The sequence below is a fragment of the Triticum aestivum genome, chromosome 5A, assembly GCF_018294505.1.
Source record: "Triticum aestivum cultivar Chinese Spring chromosome 5A, IWGSC CS RefSeq v2.1, whole genome shotgun sequence".
Classification (NCBI taxonomy): domain Eukaryota; kingdom Viridiplantae; phylum Streptophyta; class Magnoliopsida; order Poales; family Poaceae; genus Triticum; species Triticum aestivum.
The window spans coordinates 489486577-489505241 of NC_057806.1; positions in this window are offsets into that span (position 1 = coordinate 489486577).

The following is an 18665-nucleotide window of genomic DNA, read 5'->3' on the forward strand; positions in this document are numbered from 1 at the left end:
GCATGGTAGGAACACAACATGGCTCAACCAACTCCTCCACATGCTAGTGGGTTTCAACTATTTACTGTGGCAATGACAGGTCATGTAGAGGAATGGGTTCAACTACCGTAGCATAAAGTAGCAGTTGAATCATTGTTGTCCTAATGCATGAAAAGAGAGAAGGAGCGAGAGAGTGGGATTGTATCGGAATGAACAAGGGGTTTTTGCTTGCCTGGTAGATCAACAGGGAGGCACTGCTCCTCTGGCAGGTACTCTGGAATGGTCTCTGGAGCAGGACCTATCGAGAAGGATGGTGTCAACAATCAATACACAAGCATATGCAACAATATGATGCATCAACATGGTTTGTGCTAATGCATCTAGCATTTCACTTGGAAGAAGTCCATTGCAACTCTAACTTAAGTCTCTTTAAAAGCCATTAATGTGTTTTCACATATATAGCACATATAACTTGGTTTTTCATGCATGAAAATGGTACAAATGGATATATTGCATTTTTCTGATAATTTTTCATATATAAATTATTTTAATCTGAGCTATGGTTGAATTTCGGTGAATTTTTTAAGTTTTGGCTATTCCTGGAATTTCCTGAATTATTTTAAATCCAGAAAATCACTTATAGCGTCAGCACTGCGTCATGCCTGCGTCAGCAGGTCAACGGCACTGACTGGGGTCAAACCTGACGTGTGGGGTCCACACATCAGTGTCACAGGTTAAACAGAGGGGAGGGTATTTCTAATCTAACTAAAAGATTAGGGCGCCGGGGCCCACTATCAGTGTCACTAGGAAGGATTAGTGCTAAACTAATCTCCTGGCCGGTGGGGGTCCAACTGTCATGCCGGCGAGGTCGTCGCCGGCGACAACAGGGACACGGCGGTGTCCGCGTTACGGGCAACGGGGGCGGTGTCCACGTTACGGGCAACGGGGGCGGTGTCTGAGAGCACTGGGACGTTGATCGGGCTTGTCCGCATCTAGGGGAGCAAGCGGGAGGCTGCGGGGGCGCCATAGCTCGCAGGAAACGAGCTCGGGGCGGAGTCCGGAGCACGACCAGGTGCGCACGCAGTGCTGCAGTGCACGACAGGAGCTGCGGGCGGCGGCATTGGCCTTCTGGGAGGCTGCTGAGCGCGGTGGCATCCGCGGGCGCGAGCTGCGGTGGCTAGAGCGACGATGACGACATGGCTGGCGGCGGTGAGGTCTCGTCTGTAACGCCACGGATGTAACTTGCCATATTTATACTCCGACTCTGCCATTTTCGGCTTTAAGTTATGAGATTCCCTTCGTGGTTGGGTTTGTCTTCGTATTGCATTTTGTTCATGTCATGCATTTCATGTCATGTCATCATGTGCATCACATTTGCATACGTGTTTGTCTCATGCATCCGAGCATTTTCCCCGTTGTCCGTTTTGCAATCCGACACTTCCACGTGCACCGCCGTCTCCCTTTTGTCTCTTTTCGTGAGCGGGTGTTAAACGCTCTCGGAATGGACCAAGATTTGCCAAGCGACCTTGGTACACCACCAGTAGACCGCCTGTCAAATTTCGTGTCATTTGGAGTCCGTTTGATGCTCCAATGGTTAACCGGGGAACCGTAAAGGCCTCGTGTGTGTTGCAGCCCAACACCCGTTCAAAACGGCCCAATAACCCTTCCAAACCACTCCCATGTCCTCCGTCGTTGGATCACGATTGCGTGGGCGAAACTACACTCCATTTGGACACTCGTACGTCCTCCTAGCTATATAAATGTGTCCCCCTTCGAATTTTTCGGGTCCAAACCCTAGTCTAGCTCCTCCCGCCTCCACCGGACACGTCCGGCCTCGCCGGACGGGAGCCACCGCTGCCTGCGGCCAATCAGGCCTCGGTACCAGTCGCCTCCGCCGCCACCCTCCGCCGCCAGCCCGCACGCACGGAGCGGGCTCTCCGAGCCCGCGCCGCCCTTGTGCCTCCTCCCGCGTGCCCCCCGCCAATCGCCCGCATGACCTCCCGCGCCGTCCCCGCCGCCACGGCCTACTGTACCCGAATTGGGCCCGCGGGGCCCGTCCGCAGCCCGCGCCTCCCCGCGCCTCCCCGCGGCCGTCGCCGCCGAGGAGCTTCGCCACCACCTCCCCGCCACCTCGCCACCGGTCGCTGCCCTGCCGTCGCGAGCCTCGCCGCTGAGCCGGAGATCTACCGCCGCCCGTGGCCTCCGCCTCCCTGCACCTTCCCGCCTCTCCTCCGACCAAATCCGGCAGCGGGAGGGCCGGATCCGACGAGGCGCAACTCCGGTGACCACCACCTCCCTCTGCTCCGGATAGCTCCTTCCGGCAAACCTCAGATTGCGTGCAAACCCTATATCCCGTTGACTTTTGCGAGGTCGTTTTCCCACTCTTTTCCTCTCATGTTTTTATGCCCCTGTTCATCACATCATAACTCCATGACCGTAGCTCCGTTTCATGCGCATGATATATCAAAATGTTCACTGGGAGATGCTCTTCATTTCATTCCATTGTGACATGCTTGTTTGAGTACATCGGGATTCCCAAATCGTTGATGCAAGAGTGCTATAAATTGTTAGTTGCTGTTACTTATCAAAGTATGTTGATTTGTCATTTTTGTCACATTTGTTGTGTGCATCTTATGGGCATGAGCTCTTCATGTGTTTGGATCTATGCCATGCCATCTTTACAGGGGTGTTTGCCATGTATTTTTGTGATCAATGTGGTGACTAGCACAAGCATGCAAAGTAGACTTCGTGATATTGCTGATTTCAGGGACTTAGGATTTTGAAGTCCTTGCTCAGCTGTTATTTTTATGCCATGTAAACATGATGCTACAGTGAGATCCATGATTGTTTTGAGTACCTTCAGTAAGGATGATTTGGAAATATGGTTATGCTCTATCCATCCATGCCCCTGTTTGCAATTATGGAGTGCCCTAGCATGTCTTAATCTTGCTCTATGTTTGCTATAAAATGTTCCTGGCAGATTGTTTACATGTTAATCAATTTTGCCATGGTTGTCGTAGTTGATCCATGCATGCTATGAACTTGCTCTTGCCATGGTTAGCTTCATGAACTTGTCTTCTTGCTGATGCTATGCTTGTTTTGTCATGCAATGCCTTGTGGTGAGTGAATCGAGCTCGTAAAGATGCCTTCATAACTCTATTTATTCCATGCTTAGTTTTCTGCCATGTCTGAATCTGTTTATAAAACCTGGTATGTTTACATGGGTGCCATCATATCTTCTGTGCCATTTTGGCTCATGGCCAGTAAGGGACTTTTGTTCTATGCATCTAGTAGATTCATGCCATGCCTTTGTTTGCTATGATATGTTCCTGTAGCATGTTGATTTCTTGGTCTAAACATTGCTCCCTGATGTTATTCCTGGCATGTTAGTATTTTCACCAAGTCTTTGAAGCTGATATCTTTTGCACTTTTGCCATGCTTGTTTGAACCTGTTATATTGTGATTTAGACATATCTCAGTGTTCATGTTTTGTCAAGCATCTTGAGTAGATCACTACCATGTGCTTTGTTGCTATGTTGGAGTGCAGTAGCGTAGTTTCTTGTTGCATTCTAGATGGCATCGTGCTGTTAATCGCAGAATTGTGCCATTCTTATTTTGCTTGCCATTTGCAAACCGTGCATCCGATTCCAGTGATCTTTATATCGATTTCGATCGAAATCATCTCATCTTTCCAGCGGCATACTTGGTTTTCAAAATTGATGCCTGGTTCAATCTTTCCCTCCCGAAGCACGCATATGCATTGCGTATCATGTCCCGCATGTCATGCCATGTTTTGCATCATGTTATTTGTGCATTGCACCGTAGTTGATTATTGTTCCTTTGCTTGTGTTCTTGCCTTGGGTAGAGCCGGGAGATGAGTATGTGATCGCAGAACCTGTTGAGTACGCTAGCGAGGAGCAAGCTTTCGTCAACTCTAAGAACTTTGCAGGCAAGATGACCATACCCTCGAAATCACTTCTATCTTTGCCTGCTAGTTGTTCGCTCTATTGCTATGCCGTGATACCTACCACTTGATATATCATGCCTCCCATATTACCATGTCAAGCCTCTAACCCACCTTTCCAAGCAAACAGTTGTTTGGCTATGTTACCGCTTTGCTTAGCCCCTCTTATAGCGTTGCTAGTTGCAGGTGAAGATGAAGTTTGTTCCATGTTGGAAAATGGATATTGTTGGGATATCATTATTATATCTTGTTTACTTTAATGCATATATATACTTGGTAAAGGGTGGAAGGCTCGGCCTTATGCCTGGTGTTTTGTTCCACTCTTGCCGCCCTAGTTTCCGTCATACCAGTGTTATGTTCCTTGATTTTGCGTTCCTTACACGGTTGGGTGTTATGGGAACCCCTTGACAGTCCTCCTTGAATAAAACTCCTCCAGCAAGGGCCAACCTTGGTTTTACCATTTGCCTACCTACCACCATATACCTTTCGCTTGGGTTCTGTAGACTCAAGGGTCATCTTTATTTTTAAACCCCCCGGGCCAGTGCTCCTCTGAGTGTTGGTCCAAAATGGGCAACCTGCGGGGCCACCTCAGGGCAACTTGAGGGTTGGTTTTACTTGTATCTTGACCTATCCGGTGTGCCCTGAGAACGAGATACATGCGACTCCTATCGGGATTTGTCGGCACATTGGGCGGCTCTGTAGGTCTTGTTTAACCATTGTCGAAATGTCTTGTAACCGGGATTCCGAGACTGACTGGGTCTTCCCAGGAGAAGGAATATCCTTCGTTGACCGTGAGAGCTTGTGATGGGCTAAATTGGGACACCCCTGCAGGGTTTTGAACTTTCGAAAGTCGTGCCCACGGTTATGGGCAGATGGGAATTTGTTAATGTCCGGTTGTAGAGAACTTGACACATAACTTAATTAAAATGAATCAACCGTGTGTGTAGCTGTGATGGTCTCTTTTCAGCGGAGTCTGGGAAGAGCACACGGTCTCGTGTTATGCTTGAACGTAAGTAGCTTGAGGATCACTTCTTGATCGTTATTAGCTTCTCAACCGTGCTTTGCTTCTCTTCTCTCTCTCTTTTGCGTAAGTTAGCCACCATATATGCTAGTGCTTGCTGCAGCTCCACCTCACTACCTTTCCTACCTTAAGCTTAAATAGTCTTGATCTCGCGGGTGTGAGCTTTCTGAGTCCCTGTGACTCGCAGATACGTCCAAACAAATGTAGGTGCCGATGATGCCAGTGTAGGGGACGCTACTAAACTCAAGTGGGAGTTCGACGAGGATTGGCCGTTACTATGTTTTTTTCCGGATGATCAGTAGAGGAGCCCAGTTGGGGCGATCAGGGATCTAGCACTTGGGGTTGTCTTTCTTTATTTAGGTTCTGTAGTCGGACCTTGATTGTATTCTGGATGATGTATGATATATTTATGTATTGTGTGAAGTGGCGATTGTAACCCAACTCTTTATCCCGTTCTTATTCAGTACATGGGATGTGTAAAGATTACCCCTCTTGTGACATGCCTACCATGCGGCTATGCCTCTAAGTCGTGCCCCGACACCTGGGAGATATAGCTGCATTGTGGGTTTTACAAATTGGTAATCAGAGCCTTCCCCGACTTAGGAGCCCCCTGCTTGATCGAATCACTGACGTTGTTGATTCTAGAACAAAATGTTTTGAGTCTTAGGATTATATATATCGGAGAGTAGGATTCTTTTTACTCCTCAGTCCCTTCGTCACTTTTGGTGAGGCCTCCTGACGTAGAGTTTTGACTCTTCTCTCCTCAAATTTCACGGAATTTTTGTAGGATCATGCGGGTATCTTGGAATCGTTCTTATGGTTTTGTGACGAGAACATTGTTCTTGGTGCCTCCTGACATTTAGGGGTTGTGGCAGTGTCCCGGGGAGTTGAGCTCCAAGGTGTTGTCGTCACAATTTCATCGTCGCAGTTCTGGAATACCTGAGTTCGCCGACATCGAAAACTCTTTTATGCATTTGTTGGTGAGATAACCTCGATGCCACCCAGTACTGGGGCGGGAGTTCGGGAGTATTGCCATAACTCGTATAACGTATGCTTTTCGAAGGTTGAGGTAAATGATTTCCGAAGGTTTCTTGGTTATGTGTTGAAGGCTGGATACAACTGGATGTAGGATTTGCTAGTTTTGGGTGAGATATTATGCTTCCCCTATATCCCCAACACCTGATTGCATAACCAAAAAGTTTTGGGAGTTTTATAGGTGGGAATTCATGTAGCTCTAGTATTTCTTCCCGCAGATATTTGGTTTGTGATTGGGTAATCCTTACCACTTATTTGTTCATATCCTTACCTTGTTGATTTATTCTTCCAGCTTTATCTAAGTGGCTTCTCAATTTATGGAAGTGTGATGATTTACTTTGGAATTCATTCATTCATTCTTGTTCGAATGTTAAGGCTATATGTTGCAATTTCGATCCATTGATTCATCTTGAATATATGTCTTTCAAGATGCTAACGGATGTCAACCTCTTCAGGATGGCTCCTCCAACGCGTCAGAATCCAGACCGCAATGATGGGGAATAGTCGAACCCTTCGCCACCACCTCCACCTCCGGAGGCATGGCAAGCTGTCATGGCAACCACCAACGCCAACATTCAGATGCTTTTGCAAATATTGCAAGAGCGCAACCAAGGGTAAGGCAACCAAGGAAATCAAGGCCAAGGCAACAATCAACCTTAGTTTGCTACCCTCAATCAGTTCCTCTTAAACCAGCCGAAGTCCTTCAGTAACTATGTCAAGGCCACAGATGCCGATGACTGGCTCGTGGATATCTGCAAACATTTTGAGTGTAGCATTGTCAGGCCTAAGGACTTTGTCAAGTTTGCTTCGTTTCAACTCAAAGACCAAGCTGCTGAGTCGTACCAACAATACAGAGATTCCAGAAGAGGTTGTGTGATTACCTGGGATGATTTCCGCCGAGACTTCAAAGCTCACCATATTCCACAAAGTGTTGCTGAGAGTAAGCACGACGAGTTCCGCAATCTCAAGCAAGGCATCATGTCTGTGTATCAATACAATATCCAGTTTCAGAAACTCGCTCGCTTCTCTAAACAAGAGTTCCCTGATGAAAAGAGCAAGATTTATCAATTCAGAGGTGGCCTCGGAGAAGATCTGCAATTAGCTCTTGTGCTTCTTGAGCCGACTAAGTATGACTAATTCTACAACATGGCACTAAAGCAAGAGGCTGCTCAGCTCAAGTGTGATGCTTCTAACAAGAGAGTCAGGGATGCAGCTTGTCGGTGTCAAAACCGGCGGATCTCGGGTAGGGCGTCCCGAACTTTGCGTCTAAGGCGGATAGTAACAGGAGGCAGGGGACACGATGTTTTACCCAGGTTCAGGCCCTCTTGATGGAGGTAAAACCCTACATCCTGCGTGATTTATTCTTCATGATATGAGTATTACAAGAGTTGATCTACCATGAGATCGGTGAGGCTAATCCCTAAAAGCTAGCCTATGGTATGATTGTCTGTTGTCCTACAGACTAAAACCCTCCGGTTTATATAGACACCAGAGGGGGCTAGGGTTACATAAGGTCGGTTACAAAGGAGGAGATATACATATCCGTATCGCCTAGCTTGCCTTCCACGCCAAGTAGAGTCCCATCCGGACACGAGACGAAGTCTTCAATCTTGTATCTTCATAGTCCAACAGTCTGGCCAAAGGATATAATCCGGCTGTCCAGGTACCCCCTAATCCAGGACTCCCTCAGTAGCCCCCGAACCAGGCTTCAATGACGATGAGTCCGGCGCGCAGTGTTGTCTTCGGCATTGCAAGGCGGGTTCTTCTCCATATTTCGAACGTTTGTAAAGCAGTGTCCGGTCCCATAAATGTTTGGACCTCTTGGCTTTTGTGCCCAATAAGGGCTATCTCCCACGCGTCGAATGAATACGAGGCGCCAGGGCTTTTTTACATTCGCCCCCTAGCCAGATAAATAAATTGTCTATTAAAAGGATGGGGATTCTCAAATCCGATCCATACCATCCTCCCCCAGCGAGAATCCATCAGAGCGCGCTTCGGAAAGATCCATTCCAGCATGGCCGACCTCCGCAGCTCCTCCTCCCGCCCCCGTAGCCCTAAGCCCGGTGATTGGGAGACGTGTTTAGTCCCACATAGTCGATTAATCGAACTACAGACTAAGGGATTTCTCCCTCCAGCATACATGGTGCCCGTTCGAGCCGGCCTTGCCACCTACAATGGCGGGGAGCAAGCGGAGAGCTTTCACAGTCCCTCTATGGGGGAGCGGGTCTGCCTTGTTCCTTAATTATTAAGGGGACTCAGATTTCCAATTCATCCGTTCCTCCGCGGGCTCCTGGAGTTCTACGGCCTCCAATTACACAATTTCACCCCTGCCTCCATTCTATACATCGCCGGCTATGTTGTTCTCTACGAGTTGTTCTTGGGCTATGAGGCTTACTTCGAGCTGTGGAAAAGGCTATTTTGCCTCGTCCCTCGCACACAGAGGGGGTCACTTTATCAAGTTGGCGGAGCCGAAATATGGTGCATCGCCGGAACCAGAAACCTGTCCGGTATCTCGAAGAAGTCGTCCGGAGACTGGCCTTCGGAATGGTTTTATATGGAGGACGTTTCCCTTCCGGACCCTGTTCGGCGGGGTCTTCCTGAATTCAGCAATGCTCCTCTGAAGAAACACCGAAGTTGGCGCCCACGGAGCCCCCAGGAGGAAGACAATGGAGAACTCCTTTACCTGATGAACCGGATTAAAGCACTGGCTCAATCAGGATTGACAGTAATCGAAGTTATGTCGATTTGCATAATGCGGGGAGTGCAACGACTTCAATATCGTGGGCACCCCATGTGGTGTTTTAACGGGGCGGATGATGCCACCCGCTGCGGGCGTAAGGGTCCGGACAATGCTGCCGCTTTAGCAACAATTCTGTCCAATTCAGGGAGAGGAAGAGGAGTTCATCCGCATCAAGCCACGGGATGGATTCTCCATGTACAATCCTCCAAGATGGGTAAGTTATATCTCCTTACTCCCATTCTTCCCGCATTCTTTGTAGTAAGTATTCCTCTTGCCACTTTGCGGCAGGAACTGCGAAAAGCCATAAAGGAGGTTAGCAGCCCCTCTCCACAACCAGAGGACCCTGACCGGGCCCTCGACTCCGGACTCGACGAAGATCCGGTTATATTCGTGGAGTTGATAGACCGACAGTTCTATCAGTTAAGCTGCGATGATGCCATGGTGGCCATTACAGCCGACTATCCCGGACTGCTTCCTGCATCCCACGTAAGAAAAACCAAAAATCCCAACTCCAAAAACTAGGATCCCCTTTTAGACACTTCACCTACCATATACATATGGAATTTTTATAGGGAAGGCATTTGGGACGCCCTGCCGAACCCACAGCAACTCGCCAACAAGAGGCATCGGGGCCGGGCAGCCCAAAAAGGAAGGCGGTCAGGACGGAGACGCCGGCGCAAAGGTATAATAGAAACCCCTCACCGTGGTTGTCGTATTTCTCGAAATGTAATGACGCCCGTGTTTCTTTAACAGAGAAAACACTTGCCGGAATATGTCCGGTGATGCTGCTAATCACGCTTCCACCAGTCGGGCGCGAGGACCGAACATACAGGCGGAAGCCGATATGGGGCGGGCGCCGGATAATCCCCCTACAGAGGATGCGGATAGATTATCCACTACAAATTCAGAAGTGGAAAGCGCCATGAATCATAGGCGCCGCCGGGCCATACTCCGTGACGCTTGTTTCTCACCAGAGGAATTTGATGCCTTCAATTCTGGAGAGGCGTACCTCTGTGCTGCTCAAGATGGTCCAGACAGAGCCACGGATCAGTATGTAAAGGATGTAAGGGTAAGTAAATCTGACGATTTATATGTATCAGTAGCCCCTGAGACTTGAAACAGTTAGCAGAACTGATTTAAGGATCATCTTTACTGTGCAGGTTCTTACAGAGGAGAATATTAGGCTATCATAGGAGCTGGAGGAGTGCAAGACCCAACTGTGGGCCGCCATTGCCGCATTGAAGGAACCAAAAAAGTCCCCCGTTGGTAACATTCACTTTAAAGAATGATGGTTACCATATAATGTGCGGCGTGGCTGCAGATCTAACAATAGATGTTGCAGATGAATCCGGAGAAAATCCGGAGGACCAGCATGTCATGCGACAGCTAGAGGCAGGCGAACGCGTGCTGACTGAGGTCAGGTGGGAGAAAAACAATCTCCAAGATGCCAATACCAAGCTAAGCGTGGAACTGAAAGATGTTCGATCCCAGCTTGCAGACTCCGAGAAGGAGAATAAGCGGCTTCGACACGGCATTTTCAGTAAGTGCTTGAACGAATCCTTTTGAAGGAGTTTGGCGAAGAAGACGACTAACAGTGTTATGTCTGTAGGTATGCTGACAGGTCGTCCTGCGGAGGAAATGCCCGGGGTCTGCAGGTGATCTTCTATCCGAGCTCTCACAACTGCACGAACAAGTTCGGTAGGTGATGCAAGGTGTTTCCCAGGCCTTGTGGCCATCTATCTCCCTTCTAGAAGGCGTTGCAGATCTTACGGAGAAGCTCAAGGGAGCATAGCAGCGCTTCCGATTATGGAAGATATCGTCCTACCTTCAAGGTGCCAGGGAAGCCTCGTCCATGGTGAAGACGCGGTATACCAAGGCTGACCCAAATCAGATGGCCGAGGTCGGACCTGTGGGGCCCGACGGAAAAGAGATCCCTGTTAGCTTAGTTTATGGGCAAGTAGAATTAGCCGCAAAGTATTCCCAACAGGATTGTAGGCTAGACCGCCTGTTGGATGGTATAGAAGAGGAATTTAGTCAGTCTGCATGACTATGTAATTAAAGTGACATGTATAATGCCTTCTAGCCGGATTGTAGATCATTTGTCATGGCGGACCTTTTCGCTTCAACCTCGGGACCCGATAGTCCGGTGTGTATCCAAATACCCGCTCAGTTATATAAGAATCGGGGTATGCATGGAGACCAGGCGTAAGTGTCATTACTGCTTGAACAGACAAGTGCCCAACTAGTTATGTTATATTATATGGGTAGTAAGAAACATCTTCCAGGGAGAATAGTTCCGTTAAGGGTTCCTTTCCCTGGGTACGCATGCCCTAAAGTGCATGTCTGGACTGCGATAGGAAACGCAAGAAAAAAACATCTGGAGGCACATATGGAAAATAAATAAAAATCATCTTTTGTTCACCGACCGAATATTCCCTTAAGAACGCTAGCTTTCGGCTTCACCCAGTCTGAGGTACACATCCGGCTGACACGGCAATAAGAATCGCAGAGGTGCTCCCCTTATGCCCTAGTCGAATTAACGGGAACGTAGGGCATAAATACAAGAGCCAGGCAACCCAGCTTGGTCAAAACTTAAGTCATATCGATGCATATAATGGCGAAAAAAGGTACATGCAGAAGTATAACACATGTGCGGGGCACGAGGCCCAGATAAATAATTAAGCTTCTGTGAAAGAAGCCCCCAGGTATGATGAGCGTGGCTAGCGTATCTATAATGTGCAAGCGAGGCACAAGTTGGCCCTTTAAGGCCTAGAGACGGAATAAAAGAAAGAGAGAAAGAAAAACAAGACATATAATCTATATGCAAAAATGGACAGAGGAAAGAGACGAACATAGAGTCCGGCGCTAGGCGTAGAATCTTCGGAGCCTGGCCGCGTTCCATGGGTTCGGCTCGAGTCGATTATTCGATGCATCCCGCAGACAGTACGCTCCACTGGTCAGAACTTGGTCAATAATGAAGGGACCTTCCCATTTGGGTCCGAGCTTGTTCTTTTTCTTATCCAACAGGCGTAGAACTAATTCGCCAACGTTATAAGTTTTGGCCCGTACTTCTCTTCTTTGGTATCTGCGAGCCTGTTGCTTATAAAATGCGGAACGAGCTTTTTGCCACGTCACGCTCTTCCTCCAGGGTGTCCAGACTGTCTTGCCGATCGAGCTCGGCTTCTCTTTCTTCGTACATGTGCACTCGAGGTGAGTCATGAATTCTGTCACACGGCAAGACTGCCTCTGCGCTGTACACCATAAAGAAGGGTGTATATCCGGTACTATGGTTCGGCGTGGTCCGCAGCCCCCAGAGTACGGAGTCGAGCTCCTCTACCCAGTGCGTGTTAGACTCCGTTAAGGACCGCACTAACCTGGGTTTAATGCCGCTCATTATAAGACCGTTTGCTCGCTCAACATGGCTATTGGTTTGTGGGTGATATACTGAAGCATAACCGAGCTTGATGCCTAGTTTGCTGCACCACAGCTTTACCTCATCGTCCGTGAAGTTCGTGACGTTGTCAGTGATGATGCTATGGGGGACGCCATAATGGTGTATGACCCCGGATATGAAGTCTATCACCGGTTCGGATTCAGCTATTTTAATAGGTTTGGCTTCTATCCATTTGGTGAATTTATCCACCATGACCAGTAAGTATTTTTTTCTTGTGGGTTCCCCCTTTAAGGGGTCTGATAACCCACAAGTATAGGGGATCGCAACAGTTTTCGAGGGTAGAGTATTTAACCCAAATTTATTGATTCGACACAAGGGGAGCCAAAGAATATTCTCAAGTATTAGCAGCTGAGTTGTCAATTCAACCACACCTCGAAACTTCGTATCTGCAGCAGAGTATTTAGTAGCACAGTAATATGATAGTGGTGGTAACGACAACAAAAGTAAAGACAACAAAAGTAATGTTTTTGGTATTTTGTAGTGACTGTAACAGTAGCAGCGGGAAAGTAAATAAGCATAAACCAGTATATGGAAAACTCGTAGGCACCGGATCAGTGATGGATAATTATGTCGGATGCGGTTCATCATGTAACAGTCATAAAATAGGGTGACACAGAACTAGCTCCAGTTCGTCACTGTAATGTAGGCATGTATTCCGTATATAGTCATACGTGCTTATGGAAAAGAACTTGCATGACATCTTTTGTCCTACCCTCCCGTGGCAGCGGGGTCCTATTGGAAACTAAGGGATATTAAGGCCTCCTTTTAATAGAGAACCAGAACAAAGCATTAACACATAGTGAATACATGAACTCCTCAAACTATGGTCATCACCGGGAGTGGTCCCGATTATTGTCACTTCGGGGTTGCCGGATCATAGCACATAGTAGGTGACTATGGACTCGCAAGATAGGATCTAGAACTCTCATATATTGATGAAAACATAATAGGTTCAGATCTGAAATCATGGCACTCGGGCCCTAGTGACAAGCATTAAGCATAGCAAAGTCATAGCAACATCAATCTCAGAACATAATGGATACTAGGGATCAAACCCTAACAAAACTAACTCGATTACATGATAAATCTCATCCAACCCATCACCGTCCAGCAAGCCTACGATGGACATACTCACGCACGGCGGTGAGCATCATGAAATTGGTGATGGAGGATGGTTGATGATGACGACGGCGACGAATCCCCCTCTCTGGAGCCCCGAACGGACTCCAGATCAGCCCTCCCGAGAGGTTTTAGGGCTTGGCGACGGCTCTGTATCGTAAAACGCGATGATTTCTTCTCTCTGATTTTTTCTCTCCGAAAGCAAATATATAGAGTTGGAGTTGGCGTCGGAGGGTCAACAGGGGGCCCACAAGGTAGGGGGGCACGCCCTGGGGGGGGCACCCTCGTGGAAAGGGTGTGGGCCCCCTGGTCTTCATGTTTGGCAAGGATTTTTTATTTTTTTCTAAGGTATTCTGTGGAGTTTCAGGACTTTCTGAGAATATTTGCTTTCTGCACATAAAACAACACCAAGGTAATTCTGCTAAAAACAGCGTCAGTCCAGGTTAGTTCCATTCAAATCATACAAGTTAGAGTCCAAAACAAGGGCAAAAGTGTTTGGAAAAGTAGAAACGACGGAGACGTATCAACTCCCCCAAGCTTAAACCCTTGCTTGTCCTCAAGCAATTCATTTGACAAACTGAAAGAAAGAAAGAAAAACTTTTACAAACTCTGTTTACTCTTGTTGTTGTAACTATGTCAAGCCAGCATTCAAGTTTTCGGCATAGATCATAACTAACCACATTTGCAATAATCCTCAGGTCTCACAATTACTCGTATCAATAGCATAATCAACTAGCAAGTCATAATAATAAATCTTGGATGACAACACTTTCTCAAAACAATCATAATAAGATATAACAAGATGGTATCTCGCTAGCCATTTCTGAGACCGCAAAACATAAATGCAGAGCACCTTTAAAGATGAAGGACTGACTAGACATTGTAATTCATGGTAAAAGAGATCCAATCATAGTCATACCCAACATAGATTAATAGTGATGAATGCAAATGACAGCTGTGCTCTCCAACTAGTGCTCTTTAATAAGAGGGCGATGACTCAACATAAAAGTAAATGGATAGGCCCTTCGCAGAGGGAAGCAGGGATTTGTAGAGGTGCCAGAGCTTGGTTTTGAAATAGAGATAAATTGTATTTTGAGCGATATACTTTCATTGTCAATGTAACAACTAAGAGATGGCGATATCTTCCATGCTAAACACATTATAGGCGGTTCCCAAACAGAATGGTAAAGTTTATACTCCCCCTCGACCAACAAGCATCAATCCATGGCTTGCTCGAAACAACGAGTGCCTCCAACATACATCAAGTCACAGGGGGAGTTTTGTTTGCAATTAATTTTGATTTAGTTTGCATAAAGCATGGGACTGGGCATCCCGGTGACCAGCCATTTTCTCGTGAGTGAGGAGCGGAGTCCACTCCTCTTGAGAATAACCCGCCTAACACGGAAGATAAGGACAACCTTTGTTGATACATGAGCTATTCGAGCATACAAAACAGAATGTTTATTTGAAGGTTTAGAGTTTGGCACATACAAATGTACTTGGAATGGCAGGTAAATACCGCATATAGGAAGGTATAGTGGACTCATCTGGAATAACTTTGGGGTTTAAGGGTTTGGATGCACAAGCAGTATTCCCGCTTAGTACAAGTGAAGGCTAGCAAAAGACTGGGAAGCGACCAACTAGAGAGCGACAACAACCATGTACATGCATTAAAATTAATAAACATTGGATGCAAGCATGAGTAGGATATAATCCACCATGAACATAAATATCATGATGGCTATGTTGATTTTGTTTCAACTACATGCGTGAACATGTGCCAAGTCAAGTCACTTAAATCATTCAAAGGAGGATACCACCCCATCATACCACATCATAATCATCTCAATAGCATGTTGGCATACAAGGTAAATCATTATAACTCATAGCTAATCAAGCATGGCACAAGCAACTATGATCTCTAATTGTCATTGCAAACATGTTTATTCATAATAAGCTGAATCAAGAATGACGGGCTCATCATATTTACAAAAACAAAAAGAGGTCGAGTTCATACCAGCTTTTCTCATCTCAGTCAGTCCATCATATATCATCATAATTGCCTTTCACTTGCACGACCGAACGGTGTGGATAATAATAAGAGTGCACGTGCATTGGACTAAGCTGGAATCTACGAGCATTCAAGAAACAGGAGAAGACAAGGCAATATGGGCTCTGGGTTAAATCAACAATAATGCATATAAGAGCCACTTCAACAATTTAATTATGGTCTTCTCCTACCGACCCCCAAAGAAAAGAAAAGAAATAAACTATTTACACGGGAAAGCTCCCAACAAGCAAAAGAAGAACGGGAAATATTTTTGGGTTTTCTTTTTAATTATTACTACTACAACAGAAAAATAAAAAACTACTAATTTTTTTGTTTTTCTTAAGGTTTAACAAACACACAAGAATAAAGCAGGAAATGGGAAATAAACTAGCATGGATATTACAATGAAAGAGTATGAGCAATGGTATCTAGCAATGAGTGTGTGTGAACATAAATGTAATGTCGGTGAGAAATACGTACTCCCCCAAGCTTAGGATTTTGGCCTAAGTTGGTCTATGGCCACGGCTGGCCTGGCAGATATCCATAATAATAGTTGTTGGGGTCGTACTGCGATGAGGAGGAATAGTTGGGATCATACTGTGATGAAGAAGAAGACTCTAACTGCCACTGGCTGACAGTCATCTCTGGATCCCAAGAATAAACAGATTGTCGTGGGGGCTCATTTTGTGGTTCCTGTTCTGGCTCCTCAGTGGGTGCATGGTTCCGGTAGGCGTGAATAGCCGTCAACGAAACAAGGTATGTGCCTGCAGTCAAATCAAACAAAGAAGGAGTAGGCAGCGTGATAGTCTCAGGATGATGTTTATTAAAAAACAATTGATATCTAAGCTCCCCTGCCCTATTCTTAACAATGAAATCATGTGCTACCATACTTTTATGATCTACATAAACACGGGGCAGGACCTTTTCTTCCTTCTCAGCATGCCTAATAGGTATGTTAAAATGTGCGGCTAGGCATGTAGCATAAATGCCTCCAAAGATGGGGCCCTAAGTACGGTTCATATTTAATCGTCTGGCAATAATACCGCCCATACTAAAAGTGTTATTACTGTATAAACCTTGGAGTAGAATAATTATATCAGGGATACTAAGGTTTCCACAGTTTCCGCGTTCAATTAAACAACGACTAGCAAATAATGCAAAGTAACATAAAACAGGAAAATGTATGCTAGTGATTCATGCATCGGAAACCTTCCTGGTTTCTGCTACAGTGATATTATTAATAAATCCCTCCACATCATCATGGTGTGGTTCTTCTGTCTTGCCCTCAAAAGGGACTAAACAAATACGACAGAAATCAAAAAGTGCCATCTCCTTATGCTCATCATATAAATGAAATTCCACCGTAGGTGGTGAGTTCCTAGGATGAAAATAAAAGTTTTGCACAAAGGTATTTGTGAGTAAGAGATACTGACCGCATTGGTCTTGGAGGAAAGCGGTGAGGCCTGCATTGTGAGCCAATTCATGAAAATCTTCATAGATACCGGCTGCTCTCAAGAAATCATCAGAAGGCCATTCACACTCTCGAATCTCCGCGGTGCGCGGCAAATTATACTTAGGCTTCGGTGCCTTTTCCTTCGATCTATGGCTCGATGAGCCCCTCAATAATCTCCTCATCATTTTCTGAAAAATTCTGAAATTTTAGTAACTTCAAACAAAAGTGAACCAACTTCAATAAAACTGATAGCAACTACTCCTACAAGTGCCTAGAGCCTATATCAAGCATAGAACTACTTGGAACATATAATTGACATGCAAGCTCAAGAACATGGTCACCTATGCAGCACAAATTTGCAAAGAATAGAGCACTAGAACAAAAACTAATTGGACCAATGGAGGAGTCACATACCAAGGAACAATCTCCCCAAGCAGTTTTGCAAGAGGTGCTTTGAGCAAGGAGATCGAAAATCACAGCAAAAGTGGCTGGAACTCATGCTTGAGTTGGTTTTTCGGGTTTGTGTGAGACAGAGGAAGAAGATGGGTGCTGGGATAAGTGGAGGAGAGCCACCGTGGGCCCATGAGGCAGGGGGGCGCGCCCACCACCCTTTGCAGGTGGCAGCTCCTCCCGTGGTAATTTTTGCAAAGTAAATCCTCAAATATTCCCGAAAAAATCATATTAAATTGGCATGGCTTTCTAAGGACTTTTATTTTCGGGATATTTTTATATTGCACGGATAAGTCAGGAAACAGACAGAAAAAAACTATTTTTACTTTGTTTCTACTAAATTACAGAAAATATAAAGAGGGTATAGAAGGTTGTGCTTCTAGTTTCATCCATCTCATGCTCATCAAAAAGAATCCACTAACAAGGTTGATCAGGTCTTGTTAACAAACTCATTCAGATAATCATGAAACCGGAGAAATTTCGAATAACACTAAGTTACCTCAATGGGGATATGCACATTCCCAATAATAAGAATATCATATTTCTTCTTGACAGTAGGAAGAGGGAATTCAAAACCTCCAAATATAATCGATGGAATTTTTCCAATAGAGTTGATACTATGAACTTGAGGTTGTTTGCTCGGAAAGTGTACCGTATGCTCATTACCATTAACATGAAAAGTGACATTGCCTTTGTTGCAATCAATAGCAGCCCCTGCAGTATTAAGAAAAGGTCTTCTAAGAATAATAGACATACTATCATCCTCGGGAATATGAATAATAACAAAGTCCGTTAAAATGGTAATGTTTGCAACCACAACAGGCACGTCCTCACAAATACCGACAGGTATAGCAGTTGATTTATCAACCATTTGCAAAGATATTTCAGTAGGTGTCAACTTATTCAAGTCAAGTCTGTGATATAAAGAGAGAGGCATAACACTAACACCGGCTCCAAGATCACATAAAGCAGTTTTAATATAATTTCTTTTAATGCAGCAAGGTATAGTAGGTACTCCGGGATCTCCAAGTTTCTTTGGTATTCCAGCCTTAAAAGTATAATTAGCAAGCATGGTGGAACTTTCAGCTTCCGGTATCTTTCTTTTATTAGTAATGATATCCTTCATATATTTAGCATAAGGATTTGTTTTGAGCACATCAGTCAATCGCATACGTAAAAAGATAGGCCTAATCATTTCAGCAAAGGGCTCAAAATCCTCATCATCCTTCTTCTTGGATGGTTTCGGAGGAAAAGGCATGGGTTTCTGAACCCAGGGTTCTCTTTCTTTCCCATGTTTCCTAGCAACAAAGTCTCTTTTATCATAACGTTGATTCTTTGATTGTGGGTTATCAAGATCAACAATAGGTTCAATTTCTACATCATTATCATTACTAGGTTGA